The following is a 20,219-nucleotide window of genomic DNA, read 5'->3' as shown; positions in this document are numbered from 1 at the left end:
TTGCTCATTTAAACATGGGAATTGAAATACCTGCAAAAATAACTCGAACACTTGCGGAATAATTGGAATATAATTTAAAGTGGTACGATTTTTGAGTGTAAATCAAGGCAAATATATGATGTATTTTCACGTTATCAGGATTGTATTCATCAAATTTCCGACCTTCCCAACCGTTGCTAGGATTGTCTTTGTAAGATTTCAGAACTTCCCAATAATTGCTAAGGATTTTTTTCCCAATAGAGTTAGGTATTCCAGCCCTTACTAGGAATCATCACTGAACTATTTTGATTCCCCGCGAGTCACACATTCCAGTCGTCGCTAGAAATTGTCACCTTCAAATATTCTCCTGCTAGAGTCAGGTACTCCAAGCCGTTACTAGGAAATTGTAACTGACTTCTTTTTACCCCAGCATGATTAAGATATTCTAGCTGTTGCTAAGAATCATCACTGAACTTTCATTTGTCCCCAACTAAAGTCAGGTATTCCAACCATTGTTAGGAATCATCACTGAACCATTTGGTCTTATCCCCAGTACAAGGAAGGTATTTCATCCATTGTTAGGAATCGTCACTGAACTGTTTGGTTTCCCCTAGCCGAGTCAGGCATTCCAGTCATTGCTAGGAATGTTATTGAACTTCATTTTCCCCCTCAGAGTCAGGTATTCCAGTCATTTCTAGGAATCGTCACTGAACCTCTCTTCTCTCCAGCAGAGTTAGGTATTCTTGTTGGTGTAAGCCCTAAAGGCCAATACTTTTGGTACTTGTATCGAATTATTATTTAATAATAAATGGTTTTTTCTTTATTATGTTTGTTTAATAAAGTCCCTAGAATAGCTAGTCCATTTAATGTATCAAGTGTGACTTAATCATGAGATCACATTAAACATAATGACACTATTCTTAAAGTATCTGTAGTCGAGCTTTATTGTGAAGTGGGATAACATTAAAGCATTAAGACTAATATGTATATAGATTGATGATCACATCTCATGGATCATGGATAAGGAGTTATCAAGTCTTAAACATAGGTATGAATATTAAGAGTGATATTTATACTTGATTGACCCGCTATGAGAATACTATATAGAATGTTATGCAAAGTGTCATAAGTTATTCTCATGGTGATAATGGTGTATACCACCCTTCGACCTGAAACCACTATAGAACCTAGATATAGAGTCGAGTGTCTTATTGCTGATCAAACATTGTCCGTAATTGGATGACCATAAAGACAATTGTTGATGGGTACTCCACGAAGCATGCTAAGGGACATGAGGGACCTAGATGGAATTTGCCCATCCTGCGTAACAGGATAAATGTCTATGGGCCCAATATTGAACTGGACAAGGATGACACGGTCTATGCCTTGTGTTCAATATAGACATAAGGGAAAAAGGCTAATTCTACCCATAAGTATTATCACAAAAGGATTTGTCAGATCACATGACATTTTCGTGTCTTGGGTAGCAGTGATGTGTTGCTAGATATCGCTCACTGTTTATTATGTTAAATATGCGATTTAATATGATTGCTAATGTCGCGAAAACCTAGAGGGTCACACACAAAAAGACGAATTAATGAGAGATAGAGTAACTAAGGCACACCGTAAGGTACGGTGCACTTAAGTGAATTGTAGAACATCGTAAGGTACGGTATACCTAAGTAGAATACGAAATATGGTAAGGTACCACGTGCTTAAGTGATTTTGGCATATTATAAGACATGGGCCACATACACTTAAGTGGGCTTTTTTTTAGCTTGCAGCCCACACAAGTGGTTCTATAAACAGAACCCTTGTGCAGAAGCATTTGCACAGTTGCAATTTCGTTTCTCTCTCTCTCTCTCTCTCTCTCTCACTCACTCAATGCCTTCATTCCTAGCAGCTAGTACTAAGATTGAAGGAATTCGTTCATGTGGACTGAGTAGAGGCGTTGTCATCGTTCAACGTTCGTGATCGCTCCATAGATATGCATCAAAGGTTTCAATCGTCACAAGTGGTAACGATTCTATCACTCATCATGCCCATTCGTAAGGATCACTAAAGAAGATTTTTTTTAAATTTCGCTACATTTTGGATCGCCCTTCTCCTTCAGTGATATCAGAGCCACTTATGAAACTATGCATCTGATAGCTATTTATTTTCTGTATTTTCTATATTAATACGATTAAAAGACAGAATGAATCAAAGAATAAACGAGTAATTAAATTTGGCATCATGTGTGTACGATTTGGATGATTGATGTTGGCTATTCTCCGGAATCCGACAGTATGGTGAAGCAGCAATACATCGATCGTCCATAGGTTACGCAATTGAGATCGATCAAGTTATATATATGATATAAGTAATCCTGATGCAAAATATGGTATATATGATATACTGTTTCTTTTTCGTCATTCAAACACTTAATGGTTGTTTTCCTTTGAGCGATTAATGGTCATCTGCTTCTTGATCCGACATTAGTATGGTGAAGCAATGACGTGTTGATCAATCATACTGAATTAATAATCGAGGTGTATTTGACGGTCTGAAATTGGTGCATTAGGGTTAATGACGGCACAAGGGTTGTGGTGTCAAAGAGTTATGCGATTAGGGTTGTGATTGCGCAAGAGTTGTGCTTTAAAGTATCAAGTGTTGATGTGAAAAATTACGTCGATTTCAAATGAATTGTTCATTAAAATTTTGCGTAACCCCCGCCTAACTCTGCGTAGTGTGATCGGTCGCTAAAATTTAATTTGGTTTTAATTAATTAACAGAATTTAAATTAATAATAATAATGTGTTTATTATTATTGTCTTGTGGTGATCGGTTATGGCCTTAGTTTTCCTTTATTTTGTTTTGGCATTTTAAAATACGACCTGCGTGTCGTGCCTCTCTTTTAATCTCTTAATGTAACTTCTTTTCTCATCTCACTCCCTCGTATGTAAAACAAGTTTCTATCATGTAATGTAATGTTATGAATAAAGAGAAGAATTCAATATCAAAGGAGGACAACCTTGAAGATCTTTCATGGAGAAGCTTAGATCGTTATTAGGTTAGCTTAGGTTCTCTCATTGGCTTGGGAAAACAATTGCGCTAGGGGCCATAACTATTTCATTATGTATGTTGATGCATGTGAATGTATGTTGATGCATGTGAGAGACAATTTATATGATAAATAAGCCGGTGAGATCATAATAATTGCAAATTCCCTCAAATTAAATATTAAGTTTATGTTTCCAAGTTTTAGCACTCATCAAGACTAGTATCGAATAATGTAGGTTTCGCCTACGCGAGGTGCATGTTCTATATTAGTAAGGTGAGATGGGATAATTGTAATATCCAATTGCTTAAACAATGGGTCAAACTTAACTAAACAAATTATAATAAGATTATATATGTTTAGAAGCAAGAGTTGGAAATGATCCATGTGATGGATCAGAATAAGGAGTTATTCACCCAACTAAAATATTTGAGAGTTGTATTAGATACAATTGGAAGGAGTTCCTACCTAAATAACCTAGTTTTGTGTAATCCGCCTACGCGGACTTAAAACAAAGTGAAATGTGGATCTCGACCCACTAGAAAATCTTCCAACGGGATTTTCTGAAGCAAATGGTGAGGGTCATTTGTTTTGAGTAAAATAGTGGGAGCATATTTAATTAAAGTCCTAATTAAATATGTTATTGATAGTTATATTTTCATTATTTTCATGTAGATTACCATGACAACAATCACCTCTAACAACATTTTGCGATCAATCCTTGACAAGGAAAAATTGTCTGGGACAAATTTTCTAGATTGACACCGAAATCTGAGGATTATCCTCAACCATGATACAAAGCTGTATGTCTTGGAGAAACCTATTCCTGAAGAGGAACCTCCTAGTTCTACACCTAAGTGTAACACCTCAAAATTTGCCCTCCTCTCTTGGGACTAGCTTAGCATATTGCATTTCATTTGTAGGTCATTAGTCATTGCATCTTTGCATATCATATGGCAACTTTGAGCAAGTCATCCTCCTAAGTCTTGATCAGAAGATAAAGAGGTTAAGAGATTCAGGCTTGAGGGTTTCATGGTTTGATCACTAACCATCTGAGGGTTTGTGCTTCAAATTAGGGTTTCTTGATTCCTCAAGGGGGTTGAGCTTTATCTTGGTAGCAATGGTACATCATCATCATCATGGTCTTATCATCACCAAGAGATTCATTGTACTTGATCAGATGCCTTGAGATTAGGGTTTTGACCTCTGGTCAACCCTAATCATCTGCATTGTGCCAATCAGGGCTTGTTAAGGAGATGAGGTCTTCATGGAGATGGTAGATCATCATATGGTTACATTGAGCTTGTGGAAGCTAGGGTTTCATGTTTGAGCCATTTCATCAGGAGTTTGAGGCTCAAGATCATCTATGCATAGCCAATTCATCTATCAGTCAACAAAAGTCAACTGAAGGTCAATTGATGGATTTGGAGGTGGGAGAGAGTTAGAAACACTTCATTCATGTCCAAACAAGTTTCATTTGATATTTCAAACATCAACAATGAAGAAAATAAAGTCAGATGAAAACTTTCCAAAAATAGAAAGTGACTTGTAATTCAAATTTGCCAAAAATGGAAAGGTCTTCTCCTTAAAATTACATGTCCAAAAATGCTTTAAATGAAATTTTGTCCAACATGAAAGTTGTAGATCTAGCTCTCACCTTTCCAAAAAGTCAAAAAACATGAATTTCTCATGTGTGGTTGAGAAATTATGGATCAATCTTGGTCAAGAAATTTTGAACTTCAATAAGGCATAACTTTTGCACCAAATGGCCAAATCATGTGGTTCTTTTTGGAGCAATTCACTCTTGATGTGCACTATCATAATCATGCATCACATTTCATTAAAACTCATCACAAAAAAGTGCATTTTTCACTTGAACTTAATTTGAATTTTGGAGGGAAAAGTTGATTTTGAGAAATAAGCATTTTTCACATTTCCAATCACCTACACTTGATCCTAAACAGCATTTGGAGGGTGTTTAGCTCAAATTTCGTGCACTGTAGCAAGGGTTTCATGCACATGGGGGTGGCTTGACCAATTTTGCATCACACTTGCATTTTCATTAATCATTCACATTTGGCTTAACCTTGATTAGTAAACATGATTAACAACACCTATATATTCCTAATCCTAACTGAATTCATAATTAACACTTCATTCAAACCAGATCTAGATCAAAAATTGCAAATTGCACAAACTTTTCTCTCCATTTTTCTGCAAATTTCTTCGTAGAACTTGCCTAGTTCTTCATAGATCCATCATTCACAAGCACTTTGGAGTTGAATTGAAGCAAGAATTCACCACTGTTGAGCTGTTTCAAGCACTGTTCAAGTAAGCATCATCAATGGCAAACGCGGATTTGAGATAGATCCAAGGCAATTGAGCAACATTCCTTCTTCCATTCATCAACCTGAGCATCAAGGAGTTTTTGTTTCACCATTACAAGGCCAAAAAACCTCGAATCCAGATCTGCAATCCTTTGAAGGTTAGAATTCGATCCTTGCAATTGTTGAAATTAGGATATGATTCTTGTAGATCTTTGATTGTAGAACATGCTGAGCTTTGATTTGTTGATTTTCATCAAGAATTAAGAGAGATATATGGATTTTAAGATTGATGAGTGAACTTTCTTTTGCTCGATCCGTTTGACATAGCTTGAATTAGATGAAATTAATGTTGTATTGTTGATGAGTGATGAAAGATGAATCGAATGGTATATGTATGATGAATTTCTGTGATGTTTGGATCATGATGATGATGAACATGATGAATGCGTGAAGAACCCTAACATTTTCATTTCCAGATCGTATTTGATCTTGTTCATGGCTGTTTGCATGCGTTTCCTATGTTTTTCGCCCATGCACCAATCGTATCTTGCCACCTCACTTAATGAAACAACGCGTTTCATTAAGTGAGCGCCTCAACTTGAATTCGCCAGCGGTTCGAGTCTGGCATCCAGCACTTTCATTTTAAGCTTTGGCATTTTTCTTCATTAGGCTTCACATGTTCACATGCCTTCATTCATCATTTTTTTATTTTTTCTTTACATTGAAAAATTCATATCTCTCAAAATAATTGTCCAAATCACATGAAATTTTTTGTGAAATGTTCATCATCATGTCTACTTTTTTATGGATATTTTTCCAGAATTTGTGCACGTGTGGTTTTTAATATGGCCTAGGGTTTATGTTTGCATGTGTTTGCTTGCACATTGGTTACTATTTTGGTTGTGAAATCATGATGCTTGATCCAATGGAGCTGAAAATTTGCATGTACAAACTAGAGATCCGAAGTGACATTTTGGCTTTGAGTTTGTGATTTTATCATTCCTGGTTTGTGAGATATGAGCTGATCAATCTAGGTATGACAATGTGTGTCACACCATTTCTTGTCCAACTTGTGGATTTTCATTACCATGCCAATTCTATGCCAATTAACCTGATTTTTTGCATGATGATACTTATGGATCTTAGGTTCACTTGTGAAATTTTGTAGAATTTTTGGATGTATTTCCAATTTGTTTGAGAATTTCGTTTCTGTTTGACCATTTGTGGATTTTTTGTGAGTCATGATCTTAAATGATTTGGGAAATTCTTGATATGTATCACATGGACTTGAAATTTTGTGGAGTGATTCTAGACACCTTGAAGTTTGCCATGACTTTTGTTTGAGTCATTTATCATGTGTAGATTCTGTTTTAGGCTTGTGTGAAGTTGATGCATGATTTTGTGCCCTAATTGAGCTTGTTTGAGCATGCTTTGACTTAGGGATTTTAATTGACTTGCTTCCACTTGTCCAAATGACTTGAATTTTGGTGTGTTGATCATGTTATGAATGCTGTTTAGCCATGATTTTTCTTGAGATTTATTGAAATATTTTTGAGTGGATGTGATTTGATTCATTCTGTTTGCTTCTATGAGCTTCAAATTGCATGTTTTGCCTTCTATGCTTCATGAAATGGAATTGGTTGATGATATGGATATGAGACCACTTGGATTTGTTTCTTATTTGATTGAACTTGACTTTTGATAATTTTCATGTTCTGTTTTGGTTTATTGCTCCCATTTTGACCCTAGGCCATGTCCTAGTGGTTAGTGCTTAATGTTTGAGCTTTGTTTCAGGTCAAAGAGCACAATTGCTTATACTTGATGATGTGCACTCAATTGGAGTTGGTCCATTGCTTGTTTATGACTAACCTTGAGTTTGTTTTGTAGGCTTTGAGACTTGTACTTAGGCATTGTGGATTGCACCTTTGTGCATTGCTTTGCTTGTTTGTCTGTTTATGTACAGTTGACTGTTGACCATTAGCTTATCTGTTTGACTGTTTAAGCTGTGTACTAACTGAGCTAGATTGTTTTCAGGTACATTAGTTGCTATAGTTCATTGTGAACTTGTATTTGCTGTTGCTTGGTTGCTTAACCAATTGAGGTAGAACTCACTAACTCCATGTAGTCTGGAAGACCTGGCCTGTTACTTGGCCAGGCACCTGTCTGAAGTCCTCCTTAAGAGGCAATGCTTGTGATTGTTTATCTTTGTCCCCAAGCAGGAAAAGACCTTTGAGTAAGGCAATTGGTAGATACAAGAGATGTGCAATCCATCTCCTGCTATTCAGTTGAGTCATCCCTTTGCTCACACAACTGGTGTTGATGCATTGTGGATATTAACCCAAGATCCATGTTGAGTCAGTCCTAAGTGTAGAAGGGTTCCCACTTTCTGAACCCACACTTCCTCTGTCTAAAGCTCTCCTTGGCCAGGGATAAGAGCTGTGAGGCACACCCCTCACTTCCCATTTCATCTGCTTCACCCTAACTCTCAATGTTAGGGTTAAGAGCTAACATTACCTGATACAGTTGGTTTGCTTTTGCAGCCTAACCCTTGTGTGAGCCCACTTTGTCTATATATAGTGTGCGCTAATTGTGAATGTGTGCTTTGTTTTGATTATGCTTGCATGCTTTGCTTTGCCTGTTTAGGATTAGCTTGCAGCTTGTGCAAGTAGATAGAAAACTCAACCTAGGACCATTGTGGAATACATGATAACTATTAGGCTCGAGTCAGTCTCCCTTCTAGTTGGTCATTTCCCAGTCTCTGGTTAGGAGACAGTTTCTCCCCTGTTCAGGGGAACTATGTTGCCCTGATCCTCATACCAGATGAGGTACGTAGGCAGGAGGTCGTACGAGATCTCTCCGGGCACCCTTTTTCTTTTGTGTGTGTTTGCTTGATAGTTGCTAAGCTCGAGTTCCCGACTCCTTAGTAACTTGTTGCTTGTTTCTTCTTGTGTGTGTTAGGAGACGGATGTAAGCCTAGCAATTGGCATTCCGTATCCTATTGTTGTGTGCTTGGAGTCCGATATAAGTCCATCAAGTGGCATTTGGTTTCCAGTGTGGGTTTGTTTGGTTCGGAGTCTGATGTAAGTCCAGCGATTGGCATTCGGTTTCCATGTTTGCCTGTTTGCGTGTGTTTTGTTTCGGCGTGCGTAAGCCGAACTACGGTAGCTCTGATTCTCATTCCAGATGAGATACGTAGGCATAGGATGCGATATCCTAGCGAGCCCTTTCCCCTCTTCTTCCACCTGTGTTGTTTCAGTGTGTGTGTGTATGTGATGTTTGTTTTAACAACCTTATCCTATCTTTCTGAGCGTGGATCCCGTCGGGTACGACGGATGCGTAGGGGTGATAATACCTTCCCTTCGCATAACCGACTCCCGATCCCATTCTCTTTGGTCGCGAGACCATGTCTTTTCCAGGTTTACTTCGAGCGTTTCCTTTCCCTCTTTTGGGATAAATAACGCACGGTGGCGGCTCTGTTTGTTTTGTTTTAGCCCGCCGGTTGTTTTTCGCGGATGCGACACTAAGGCAGAAAGAGATTCTTATAAGTTGCATGTCGATGATGCCAATGAAACTGCTTGCCTCATGCTAGCTACCATGAACTCAGAGTTGCAAAAACAACATGAGAATATGGCAGCGTTTGATATGATCGAACACCTGAAGATTCTCTATCAAGAGCAAGCAAGGCATGAAAGGTTTGAAGTTTCAAAAACGCTTTTTCAAGGCAAGTTAGTTGAGGGAGCCCATGTAGGTCCCTATGTGCTCAAGATGATTGGGTATGTGGAGAACCTTGAGAGGTTGGGTTTTCCCCTCTGAAAGGTGTAACATCTCAAAATTTGTCCTCCTTTTCTTTCAAAAAAAAAAAAAAAAAAGAATCACGCATCCATGCATATCATATTGTATCATATCATATCACATCATGTCAGGATCAAAATCCGGGTCTTCTTAGTATTTAACCATCTCCCACTATGATCATATGAAGAGTGTCCTGCCTCATATTCTCTAGTTGAAGACGCTTAAATAGGGGCAACTGTCATACCCCGATTTTGGTCCTGATTTTCTTTCCATTTTTTCATTTTTATTTGGCACTTGGCCTAAAATTCATTTGCATACATTCATTCCCAAATCCATTTTTTTTTATTGATAGACATTGGTCATTATCTAGCTTCTTGATCATGGTGCTTTTGATTATAAAATGGATTTTAATTATTTGACTTTTTAATTTTCAATTTGATTTTAATTTCGAATTAAGTTTAATTCCAAATTTCAATTTAATCTTAATTGTTTATTTTACTAATGATTCAAGCTCTAATTGATTTTAATAAATGTTAGAATTGATATCAAAGTAATTTTAACAAATTATAGATTAATGTGATTTTATTTGGTTTTATTGGTTTTTTTGTATTTTAAATTGACATTGAGATGAGTTTTACAAACACTTCAACCAAGTTCAAATTACAATCACAAATCAAGTTCCAACCAAATTCTCATTTCATTCATTAATATCATACATTCAAAAATCATATTCAACCATGCATTCATATCTAGGTCATTACATAACCATGAACCAAATTGCAACATACATATTTCCATAAACCATGGCATTGCACAACCATTACAACATGTCCAAACTCATTTCTCATACATACATTTTCATTTACGTTCAATTACCATTACACAAATCACGTAGTAAACCACATTTTTTTTACAAATCACGGTTACAAGCAATAACAACATCTGTTACGGAGTTATTCCAGAAGGGGGCGGGAGACAAAGCATTGAATCAACTAGAAAAGTCGGTAAGTTCAAAGCTTGAAGCTACAGTGGCTATGTAGATACAAATAGAATTTCAAACTACTGGCAGAGTGGACTTTTGAACTACACAACTGATATTCGACGACAGTATGTTTCTTTTGTAACACAAGTCAACAACGGCATCCCACACAAAAGCAAACCGTGACGGCAACCTCGCATCACACCTAACAGGAACAGAAACAAAGATGTTAGGGAAAAGCAAGAATAAAACAGTGATGATTGAATATATATGTTTTGTAATACTGCACCTTAAATCTGCTTGATATGAGTGTTTTCGTTGGAAAGAAGCATATCATCTCAAAGTTGCAATTATGGACACATGTGTTGGGCTACTTTGATGGCACACCGACCAATAGCAGCCTAATCCCACTGTAAGCTATTCTGGTCTTCCTGTATTTCATCGTCCAGATGCTGATACGGCACAGGAGCAGTATAGCAGCACATGCCATGGTTCACACATGTTGGCCGGTCCTTACGCTTTGGCTGTAGAAAAATAAATTGAAGTGTGGTTCAAAGCTTATGACTTTTAAGTGCTTAAAGCAAATAAGTCAATCAAAACTAAATCACAATGAAAACTTGGGTGTTTCTGAATTGGTCAAAAGGATTCTAACCGTAAGCCTATCAGAAACGGATTTGACTTGCTGGTGCAAGCCTTGTGGCCAAGCCTATAGACGGAGATTCAGACACGGCTGGTGAGCTTCAAGGAGAAGCTCTTGTGCACAAAACCTATGCTGCTCGTCTTATGGTTGGAGAAGCATCGGCTCCTGCTGCTGCAACTTCTGTTCTACAATTTATGCCAAGGCTCGAAATCAAGTGCATTTACCCTCAAAAGGTTCATGTACCTGCACTCATTATCACAGATGCAGTAGGCAAATACTCTCTGTGGAACGTCTCTCAGCCACTCGAGGTCAATACTTCCACCTGTTTAAAGCAATTCTTTAAGCATTATGAGAAAGTGTTTGAAAGTCACAATGAGAAAGAAGTAAGAGCAGATTATGACACAATGAATACTTTACCGGTATTAAAGACCCCATCTCCAATGAAAGGGCAATTCTCTCCTGAAGCCAGACGTTTCATGGTTAATGGTTTTTATGCCGCGGCATACGCTCTCCACCATGTCCATGTTTTACAACTTGAGCCACCAAACCTACACAAAACAAAACCTTCTCCCAGCTTCAACAATAATTGTAGATGATCCAGCCATCCAGTCAAGCAATGACATTGCAGCATCATGCAGAAGCTACTAAAACACAGCCGCTCATGTGGCTGCACCTGCTGCCGGTACTCCTTCATCAACATTCTTACAACACTCGGCACACAAACTTCCTTCTCTTCCTAAGTCTTTAGAAGGAGTAATCAGCCAAGAGAAAATTGAGAAATCTAGAGCCTATAGTCTTGATAAGAGCCGCTTCCATTTTGTTCACTCGTTTGTGACAATTGTGACAGACTCTACGATTTTGTACTTTAAAGTATTACCATGGCTTTGGAAGAAATCAGGAGATTTTGTGACACTTGCTGGTCTCAATGCAGAAAATGAAATACTTCACACCCTTGGCTTTTTAGCTGGTTTGATGATCTGGTCGCAGACAACTGATTTGCCCTTTTCTCTGTACAAAACTTTTGTGATTGAGGCCCGTCATGGTTTTAATAAGCAAACACCATGGTTATTCTTCAGGGACATGATAAAAGGCATTTTTCTTTCCATAATAATTGGCCCTCCTATTGTGGCTGCAATCATTGTAATAGTACAGAAAGGAGGTCCATACTTGGCCATCTATCTCTGGGCATTTATGTTGATCTTTCTCTTGCGATGCTGACTATTTATCCAATTCTAATTGCTCCACTCTTCAATAAGTTCACTCCTCTTCCAGATGGTCCACTCAGGGAGAAAATTGAGAAACTTGCTTCCTCCCTCAAGTTTCCATTAAAGAAGTTGTTTGTTGTTGATGGATCCACAAGATCAAGTCACAACAATGCCTATATATATATGGATTCTTCAAGAACAAGAGGATTGTGCTTTATGACACATTAGTTCAACAGTGCAAAAACGATGAGGAAATTGTTGCTGTTATTACCCATGAGCTTGGACACCGGAAGCTCAACCATACTGTGTTCACCTTCATTGCCATGCAGATTCTTACACTCTTGCAATTTGGAGGATACACAATAGTGCGGAATTCAACTGATCTGTTCCAAAGTTTTGGGTTTGATTCACAGCCAGTTCTCATTGGACTCATCCTCACCGATCCGGAACCCCTGTGACAACCAAAGTTGCAAAATAATTACCAAGCAGTAAAATTTTAAAGAATATCCCAATTTGGCATCCAGACAAAACAATGAAGAAGAAAGCGTGGCTCAGATTACCTGTTACAGATCCATACATCAAAGGGACCAATCCGATACTGAGCACAAAGAAAGTGCTTTGCAGGAATGCCTCTTTTGAATCCAATACACCGATTGAAACCCTAATTTGTGAAGCATAAATAGAAAACGAATCAGTGGAGGGAGAGGAGGAATTAACAACGAAAATCAGAGGCGGAATTGAAACCTCAAAGCAAAATTAAAACCCTAAATCCCAAATCAAAAAACCGGTATTGGAAAGGAGGAGGAAGATTTAAGCTCACCTGATTCGTCATCGCCAAAGGTGAGATTTCTTTTGTTGAGCATTTGAGTTTGAATGAGCGTCTGAGTTTGAGAGAGATTAGTTGAGGACGATTGAGCGATTTTGAGAGAGAGAGGGTTGGACGCGTTTGAGAGACGATTGGGTGAGGTTGAGGATAATTGAGAGAGACGTGACTGTTGAGTCATGAGAGACGCAGTGTGAGAGAGACGGAAGCGGCTACGTTGAGAGGGAGCGATTTCTTTGAGCTTGAGAGAGTTTATGAGATGGTGAGAGACGCAGTGTGAGAGAGAGACGGAAGTGTCTATTGCTTCGTTTTCCTTATTTTCTTTCTTTTTTAATTTATTTTAAACAGAATAGGTTTTTTAAAACATTAAAGGTTTTGCTTAGAATTCCTAGGTTTAGTTAATAATTGTTTTTATGTTTTCAACTTATTCCCCATTGAAAAACTCAACAGCCAAGCGGCTGGGTTTAACTACTGATAGTCCAACAGATCTTTTTTTTATTAGTTTCTTTATTTTAATTCCTTTTTTTAATTTATCTTAGTTTATATATTTAAAGTAACATCAAAATAATAAATAACCATGAGTGGTCTGGTGGAGAAGGGTAGTATCATAGTCTTGAGTGGGGTGGGTTCAATACTCATATGTAGCATTTTCTTTTAGCATTTTATTTTCTTTTAGTATTTTATTTCTTTTAACATTTTTTGTTATGTTTATGCCTTTATTATACTCATAGTTTCATTTGTTAATAATGCAAATTTGTTTTCTTGTAATTTCATCATTCATTCAAAACCATTTTAAAACTATTAAAATCATATTTTCTCGATTTAATATCGAGCCCATTTTTCCACACCCTTGTAAGTCGATTGTTTTTTAAGCATCGCCATCAACCTCACATAGCTTACTCTTGGGCTTTCTTACAATGAGCCGGTTCTCTTGCACTTACACTCATATTTCGCATCATTTGTTGTTTGGGCCTGATCTAATTATTTCATGATTTTGAATCCCCATTTGACAAAATGTACCCCACTTCCCCAATGTGTATATAATGTTGTATTGTTTTATTTCTCTATTTGTTTTAGACACTAACCAAGGAGTAAAATCCACCGTTTCTAGAAAAATACAAAAAAATATGACTCGATCCAACGTCGAGTATTTTCTCAATAAACAAATCAATTCATTTCGCCCTCCTATTCTATTCCTTTTCTTTCAAACTTTCATCAAATGCTTGATTCTACGTCAAGCCATTTTCTCTAATAAAAAACTCAAAAAAATATTAATTCATAAGTCAAGACTTTTTCAATAAAGATGGAAGTGGAACGTGGTGTATACCACGCACTCCTGAGACTAGGATTCGAGATGTATATCTCGCCAATCCTAGCTCTCGCCATCATCCAATTTATCCACTTTGCTCTATCAAACACTCATTCAAATCTTTCTCAAACGTCCATCAATACTTGATCTAGGTCAAGTCATTTTCACAACAAAACTCAAAATACCTAATTCTTATTTAACACTTTTTCAATAAAGGTGGAAATGGAACATGGTGTATACCATGCACTCCTGAGACTAGGATTCGAGATGTATATCTCGCCAATCTTAGCTCTCGCCATCGTCTAAAATTGTCAATGCGGTTTCTTCAAACCCTTTCTCAATCAAATTCAAAAATACCTAATTCTTATTTAACACTTTTTCAATAAAGGTGGAAATGGAACATGGTGTATACCATGCACTCCTGAGGCTAGGATTCGAGATGTATATCTCGCCAATCCTAGTTCTCGCCATGTCTCAAAGCACATCCAACCAATCAAACTCTTTTTCTCGCCGCCGTGCGACCAATCAAAAACCTTTTAAAATGAAAGATGTATTGTCATAAGAGATACAAAACAATGTTTCGGCCACGATTGTTGAGTAGAGATAGATGACGCTTTTCCGAATGTAGATTTGTAAATCCTAACACCTAAGTACATATTGCATGACAACTCTAGGGCAGAACTTCCCCATTTCTTTTAGACCTTCCGTGCGTCTCCGATCTTGTGGTATGTCAATTCATCCTATTGCAAAGAGGTAACTGCCTAAGACTCGATTCAACGAGCTGCGACACCTACTGCTAGGACGTGAACACATTGCCCACTCTCCTTTGACACAACTAGTGTCCTCCTTTGTAAGTCCATGTTCAGATGGCAATCCCTATGTCGCCGAACTACGACAACTCTGATTCTCATGTTCAGATGAGATACGTAGGCATAAGATGCGATGTCTTACCGAGTTTGACTAACAACTAACAACTAACTTTGTTTGTTTTCGCCCTTGTTGCGATCCTTTCTCTCGCCCTCGTTGCGATCGAGACATTCCCTTTCTCTTGCCCTAGTTGCAATCGAGACCCTTACTCCCGTAGTTAGCTGAACTACGTTTTGCTCTGATTCTCATTCCAGATGAGATACGTAGGCATAAGACGCGATGTCTTAGCGAGCACACTTACCCTTAACCCCTAGGTAACCGAGCTACGAAGACTCTATTCTCATATTCAGATGAGATACGTATGTAGTGGATGTGACATCCGTGCGAGTCATTTTCTTTGACCCTTTCTTTTAGTAAATAGTACATTAGATAAACACACACCCTTTAGACAAGAACAACAAGAGTGGATCCCGTAGAGTACTACGGATGCGTAGGGGTGCTAATACCTTCCCTTCGCATAATCGACTCCCGAACCCAAGATTTGGTTGCGAGACCTTGTCTTTTCCTTTCCTTCTCTTCAGGTTTACTTCGAGCGTTTCCTTTCCCTCCTTTGGGATAAATAACGCACGGTGGCGACTCTTCTGTCATTTTCTTTCGCCGGTTGTTTTTTCGCACCCATTCCTTTTTCAGGCTGCGACAAAAGGTACTTGCAACTGATTTGATCTTGCAATCGTTTCCAGATAGATTCAGTCAATTTGTCCTTAATTTCAATATGAATGATATGGACAAATCTCTTCCTGAACTGCTATCCATGTTAAGAACTGCTGAGCAGAATCTGAAGTCAAAAGGGAAGTCCATTTTGATGATCGGAAATGGAAAGAGATAGAACAAAAGACCCACCAAGCAGGGTGATAAAGAGAAAGGCAAGGAAGTTACCAAACCCAAACTCACTGTTGCTGCTTTGAAGCCTAGTGGAGGCATAGCAAAGGAAGACACCTGCTTCCATTGCGGTAAGACCGGACACTGGAAGAGAAACTGCCCAAAGTACATGGAAGATAAGAAGAATGGAGTAGAGACTTCAACTTCAGGTATTTTTGTTATTGAAATTAATTTATCTACTTCTGCATCATCGGTATTAGATACTAGATGTGGTTCTCACATTTGTACCAATGTGCAGGGGCTAAAAAGGAGTAGAGATTTGGCAAAAGATGAAGTTGACCTACGAGTTGGCAATGGAGAAAAGGTTGTTGCTTTAGCCGTAGGAACTTATGTATTGACTTTACCTAGGGGTTTAATAATTCAGTTAGAGAATTATTATTATGCACCTGCAATTAGCAGGAATATTATTTCCATTTCTTGTTTGGACAAGTTTGGTTTTTCATTTATAATAAAGAACAATTGTTGCTCAACTTATTTGAATGATATATTCTATGCTACTGCACAAATGAACAATGGACTATATGTCCTTGATCTTGAAATGCCTATTTATAAAATTAATACTAAAAGGATGAAACCTAATGAGTTAAATCCAAGTTACCTTTGGCATTGTCGATTAGGCCAGATAAATGAGAAACGCATTTCCAAACTCCATAAAGATGAACTCTTTGACTCTTTTGATTATGAATCATATGAGACATGCAAATCTTGTTTAATTGGAAAGATGACAAAGTCTCCATTCACAGGAAAAGGTGAAAGAGCTAATGATCTTTTGGCCCTCATACATACCGATGTATGTGGACCACTGAACATACCAGCCAGAGGAGGTTTTCATTACTTCATCACATTTACTGATGATTTCACTAGATATGGTTATGTGTATTTAATGAAACACAAATCAGAGTCCTTTGAAAAGTTCAAGGAATTTAAGAATGAAGTACAAAACCATCTAGGTAAGAATATTAAAACTCTTCGGTTAGATCGAGGTGGTGAGTATTTAAGCCTAGAGTTTGATGACCATCTGAAAGAGTGTGGGATCCTATCCCAACTTACTCCTCCTGGAACACCCCAATGGAATGGTGTATCTGAGAGGAGAAATCGAACCCTGTTAGACATGGTCCGATCCATGATGAGTCACGTCGATCTTCCAAACTCCTTTTGGGGACATGCACTATTGATAGCAGCTTACACACTTAACCGTGTTCCATCCAAAAAGGTTAAGAAGACACCATATGAGATATGGAGTGGTAAGAAACCACATATGTCTTACATGAAGATTTGGGGTTGCGAAGTTTATGTGAAATGACAAATTTCAACTAAGCTTGAGCCCAAATCTGACAAATGCTTATTTGTGGGGGTATCCTAAAGAAACAAGAGGGTATTACTTCTACAATCCTTCTGAGGGCAAAGTGTTTGTCGCTCGAACTGGAGTTTTCCTAGAAAAGGATTTTATTTCCAAAGGAATTAGTGGGAGTAAAGTAGAGCTTGAATAAATTCAAGAATCACAAAGCATTGATACACGTATGGAGGAATTAGAGCAGGAAACACAAGTAGTTATGGAAGAGCAACATGCTCAACTAGAACAAGACCAGCGTAGGTCAAGCAGGATACGTCACCTACCTGAGAGATATGGATATCTCATAACTAATCAAGGTGATGTATTAATCATGGATCAAGATGAGCCTGTGACCTACCAAGAGTCCATAACTGGTCTCGAGTTTGAGAAGTGGCTAGAAGCCATGAAATCTGAAATGGATTCCATGTACACAAACCAAGTTTGGACCTTGGCAGAACCTTTTGTAGGAGTTAACCCTATAGGATACAGTGGGTCTTCAAAAAGAAGACTGACATGGATGGTAAGGTACATACCTATAAGGCAAGACTGGTTGCAAAAGGATATAAACAAATTCATGGGGTTGACTATGATGAAAACTTTTCACCAGTTGCAATGCTTAAATCTGTTTGGATTTTACTTGTTATCGCTGCATACCATGATTATGAAATATGGCAAATGGATGTCAAAATTGCTTTCCTTAATGGGAATCTTCTTGAGGATGTGTGCATGACACAGCCTGAAGGATTTGACATACCAGAAGAAGCCCAAAATATATGTAAGTTACAAAGATTAATCTATGGATTGAAGCAAGCTTCCAGAAGCTGGAATCTTTGTTTTGATGAAATAGTAAAACAATATGGATTCATCAAGAACGAAGATGAGCCTTGTGTCTACAAGAAGGTTAGTGGGAGCATGATCATTTTCCTGGTATTATATGTAGATGACATATTACTCCTTGGAAACAATGTCCCTACCCTACAACAAGTAAAGTCTTGGTTAGGGAAATGCTTTTCTTTGAAGGACCTAGGTCAAGCAGCCTATATATTAGGAATCAGGATCTATAGAGATAGATCATAAAAACTGCTTGGCCTAAGTTAGAGAACATACATAGACAAAGTGCTGAGACGCTTTAATATGCATGATTCCAAGAAAGGATTCATACCTATGCAACATGGCATGTGTCTATCAAAACACAATCCCCTTCAACTAAGGAAGAAAGGGATCGCATGAATAAGATTCCATATGCATCTGCAATAGGATCTATCATGTATGCCATGTTATGTACTCGACCAGATGTCTCGTATGCTTTAAGTGTAACGAGTAGGTACCAATCTGATCCCGGTGATGCTCATTGGGTAGCTGTCAAGAATATCCTTAAGTATTTGAGAAGGACTAAGGACTCATTCTTGATATATGGAGGTCATTAAGAGCTTGTTGTAATTGGATACGCCGATACTAGCTTCCAGACAGATAAGGATGACTTTAGATCACAATCTGGTTATGTGTTTTACTTAAACGATGGCGTTGTAAGCTGGAAAAGTTCAAAGTAAGATACAATTGTTGATTCTACAACCGAGGCCGAGTATATTGCTACCTCAATTGCAGTAAAGGAAGTTGTTTGGATCAAAAATTTCATTAGTGAACTTGGCATAGTTCCTAGAATTATGGATCCCATTGGTCTCTATTGTGATAACAATGGTGCTATCGTACAAGCTAAGGAGCCTAGATCTCACCAACGATCCAAACACATACATAGGTGTTATCACCTCATTCGATAGATAATAGATAGAGGAAATATGAAAATATGCAGAGTACCTACACTTGACAATATTGTTGACCCACTGATAAATCCTCTTGCGCAGCAGAAGCATGATATCCATACTAGATCTATGGGCATTAGGGGTATGCCTGATTGGCTCTAGTGCTAGTGGGAGATTGTTGATTACCCCAGCAGTTGGTCTCATATTGAGATTATTTGTCGCCCCGTAAACATTTTCCCACATATAATCCCCAGCAAATCTATTTCATATCACTTTCATCCCTAGTAGGGAAAATTTTCGTTTACTCTTTTGGTATTTAATCCCCTCTTACCTTGAAGATATAGAAGTCGTTGTTATCCATATCCTCAAATTTACCCTACCCCCATATCACCCTCAATAATACTAATTCATTATCATACACCCCTCATACAATATCCCATGTGCATCTACACCCACAATGATCCACAAACTTAAGGTATGGATTTCATCTATGAAGCTTCAAGATCCCCTGATCATGTTGAGGTGTGCCCAAGCCACCTTAACCCTAATCCTCATCCTCAACCATCCTTAAACCCTAGAGGATCACTCAAGACACCACTCACCTCCAAAAATCTAATTGGACGGTGAGCCCTAACTAAAGACATGTGAAGATTCATCTGGGTCACCCAAGGACCTCAACCCTAGTTCTTTACCCTTAGTGGCTTGTACAAGTCATGATTCACTTTGTGCCTTGGACATATCATTTAGGACCCCTAAATATCCAAACTTTGTTCATGCCACAACCTCTTGAATCACCTCAATACACCTCTTTCACCCCAAAACCCTAATTTGTTTGGCTATGGCTCTTGATGAAACTTGTGATCTAAGAAACCCTAATTTGTGCATCCTTTGATTGCATGCCTTGCCCCACATGATCATGGCATCATTCAACACTTCATTCACCTTCAATTCAAGTCATTTTTGACCATATTTCATCAAGCAAACACCTATTTCATCCATGGTACAAGCCTTTGGTTTCATCTTGAACTTTGAACTTTCAATGCCTTGATTTCACCCATGGACTTGACCTAAAATCATTCCACCAAGCACCAAGCCTTATTTTCCATCAATATATGATCATATGAGCTTCAAACATCCATCACGGTGCCCTAAAAATCAAGAAGTCTCAAAATGGCATTTCTAGGTCATATTGGTTGATCACATTTTGACAAGTTTGGCCTACCATT

At 38.1% G+C, this 20,219-nt stretch overlaps 1 pseudogene; it reads left to right on the top strand.

Annotated features, from left to right (window-relative positions):
* Positions 1–10,900: 10,900 nt before the first annotated feature.
* LOC127086936 (CAAX prenyl protease 1 homolog) lies at positions 10,901–12,420 on the top strand (annotated as a pseudogene).
* Positions 12,421–20,219: the final 7,799 nt, after the last annotated feature.

Source organism: Lathyrus oleraceus, chromosome 1, assembly GCF_024323335.1.
Source record: "Lathyrus oleraceus cultivar Zhongwan6 chromosome 1, CAAS_Psat_ZW6_1.0, whole genome shotgun sequence".
In the NCBI taxonomy this organism is placed as follows: Eukaryota; Viridiplantae; Streptophyta; class Magnoliopsida; order Fabales; family Fabaceae; genus Lathyrus; species Lathyrus oleraceus.
The sequence above is the reverse complement of the archived record's forward strand: the minus strand, read 5'-3'. Positions and strand labels throughout refer to the sequence as shown.